Raw genomic sequence first — 3,049 nt, 5'->3', positions numbered from 1 at the left:
ATTAGATCACTTTATAAAATTGGCTAATATAATATAATGGCCCTAACACATTTAATGATTACTTATATATATACAAGTGACCCAAATTGCTAACACAACTTCCTAGACGTCGGATCCTCTTGAAACCGACGTCTAATGGGTATTCAAAAAGTCAGTTTAAATGTTAACTTGAACGTCATATTAGTTAGATACCTGACGTCTATGTGACTATAGACGTCGGTTGCCACGTCCCATTTCATTTTAAATAAACCGCAGACTCTTCGTGGCATTCAGTTTCTGATATCGCGACTTCCTCTTCTCCTTTTTCTCTTGCTTCACCTCTTCTTTTTCTCGCTTGCGGCACCTCTTCTTTTTATCTCTTACGGCATTACATTGTTGTTTCTGATAACGTCATTGTCTTCCTCCTCTCCTTTTTCTCTCTTGCGGCATTGAATCCCAGGTGTGTAATTTTTATTGTTACCGTTTAATCTTTGTCAGTCTTTCATCGATTATATTTTCTGGTTCAACTGATTAAATTTGTTTTCTTTGTGTTGTGTCTCAGTGCAATTTTGTTCCTTTCTTGGGGTAACGTAGTAACACATTCTCCCTTTGCTAGCTGCCTCCCAGAAAATGCAGCGTCTAGTGAATTTCTTTTGATCATTTCAACCCAAAAATGACCCTGGTGATAACGGTTGAAAAATAGTTATTTTCATATGTCATTTGAGACCAAATTACACCCTTTAAGACTTAGAATGAGCTTAGAATCAAGCAAAACACATAAATTGAGTCAATCGAGAGTCAAAAGTTGTTTTTAGCGATATTATGCTTGTTTTGTAGCATTTTTGATGAAAGTGAAGAATAGGATTGAAGATAAAGGTCTTAGACTCAAGAAAGAGTAAGAAAAATGAAGAAAATAAGAGTCTAGGAACCGCCCAACGCCAAAATCCACCGCTGGGCGGCCAAATGCGAGTAGAAGCCACTGTTTGGCACCCAGGCGACGACGTTGGGCGGTTTTACGACAAGGGGCAAACCGCCTGGCGGTAGCGCAACTATGGACAAACCGTAGGGCGACATAAGTGTGACGTCGGGCGGTTGTCTGCTGGGCTTGGGCCTGTTTTTTGTGACGTTCCTCAGCTGTAAATAGCCCTATTGCGACTTCAGAATCATTCCTTTGACAGAAGAGGGCAGCCAGACCTAATTTTCACTCCTTGGAGAAGATCTCTTGGATGCTTAGGCTCCTTTTTATCCTATCTAGGGTTTGTTTTTCCATTCTTCCATCATTTTTCATCTAGTTTCACCATGACAATGGTGAACTAAACCCTTTTGTTGTTGGGGGAAACAATGTAATATTTTGAAACTCTCTTTTATTGAAACTCTTGTTTATTTATATGCTTGTCGTATGCTTTGATTATCAATTGTTGGGTTCTCATCTGCAGTTAAAGCTTTTATCGTTTAACTCATTCGATAACCTGTTATATGTCTTTATTGATTCGAGAACGTACGGTACTGTCATGAACTGGTGAGAAATTCCTTGATTAAGAAATACCACCTAGGGATAGGCGGGTAGGACGGTCAATTGTTTTTGCTTCTATTGTTAACGCGTTATTAATTACAAGGGGAGGCTAGGGATGACAAACCAGTAATTAGTAATAGGCTCTTTTTGCCGAGGGATCGGGCTAAGGGTAAACCAAGAAAGTTTGCATGACAATTAGATAACAAAGCAAATTAAATAAGAGGAGTAGATAAGAGAGAGCGGATAAGATGAAATTGTAAACCCCCAACAACTCCATTCATCCATAGTCTTTTTCTCGTCAATCGAATCAACCACATTTGCATGTTAATTTTGTGTTCTTGCATTCCCACCAATTAATTTTCTTTACAAGTCTTACGATTTCAATTTGCACGAACGATAAGGCCTTCGAGTCTCTTGGGAAGAACGGTATTGGGTTTACCAATTATATTACTTGAAACGATCTAGTACACTTGCCAGAGAGTCAACAAGTTTTTGGCGCCGTTGCCGGGGACTCGAGGTTTAACTTTTTCAAATAGTGTAAATTGATTGAATTTGACTTGATTTTATGTTTATTTTTATTTTTGTTCTAATAAATGTTTTCTAGGGTTTTGTGCCTAACATTTGAGAATGCAGTATGGACAAGAATTTGACTATATGGGCACTCAATTCTACCAAAAAACTTTCAACCACTGGTGGGAATCTCACTCATACATGGATTAAAGCCAATCTGGGCAAGCTGCTGAGCAACAATTTACTCCATTTAAGAAAAATACAGATTCTGATGAACTCCTTCAGAGGATCATGAATTTGGAACTATACCATGTCAAAAGCATAGAGGAGAATACAAAGAATGATGAACTTTTTCCACAGGACATGGATACAAGTTTTTCTTCTCTTAGAAGCATGGAAGAGAGGCAACAATATCACTGGCAGCAACAACTCTCTTCACCAATAGAAATGTGGGAAGACGATCAACAACTATGTCAACAGATGATTGATGTGACGGAACAAGTCAAAAGCCTTAATGAAAAGCTCGACAAATTTTTGGAGAAGTATGATTCCAAGAGCTATGAAGTTACCTTCAGGAATTTGGAGACACAAAATGATGAGGTTGTTGATGAGGAGAGGATAGAGAAAGAGGTGGAAAAGATAGAAGAGATAGAAACAAAAAAGGTTGTTGCTAAGGAGAAGATAGAGGAAGAAAGGATAGAGATAAATGAGGAGAAGATAGAGGAGAAAAAAATGGAGAGAAATAAGGAAAAGATAGAGGAAGAAAAGATGGAGGAAGAAGAAACAAAAAGGTTGAGTGAGGAGAGAAAGATGAGGAGAAAGAAAAAGAAGTGGTTGAGAGAAAAGAAAAAAAGAAAAAAAGTACGAAAATAAAAAAAGAAAGAAAAAAGAAAAAAAGAAAGTTGAGGGAGGAAAAGATTGAGAAAAAGAGGAAGAGAGGAAAAAAGAAAAGATCATATGTAAAACCTATTCCTCATCAGAAGAAAAATCATAGGAAGGAAAAGAAGTTTAAGTGCTTTATGGAGATCTTGAAGAAATTGGAGATTA

The sequence above is a fragment of the Vigna radiata genome, unplaced genomic scaffold, assembly GCF_000741045.1.
Source record: "Vigna radiata var. radiata cultivar VC1973A unplaced genomic scaffold, Vradiata_ver6 scaffold_216, whole genome shotgun sequence".
In the NCBI taxonomy this organism is placed as follows: Eukaryota; Viridiplantae; Streptophyta; class Magnoliopsida; order Fabales; family Fabaceae; genus Vigna; species Vigna radiata.
The sequence above is the reverse complement of the archived record's forward strand: the minus strand, read 5'-3'. Positions refer to the sequence as shown.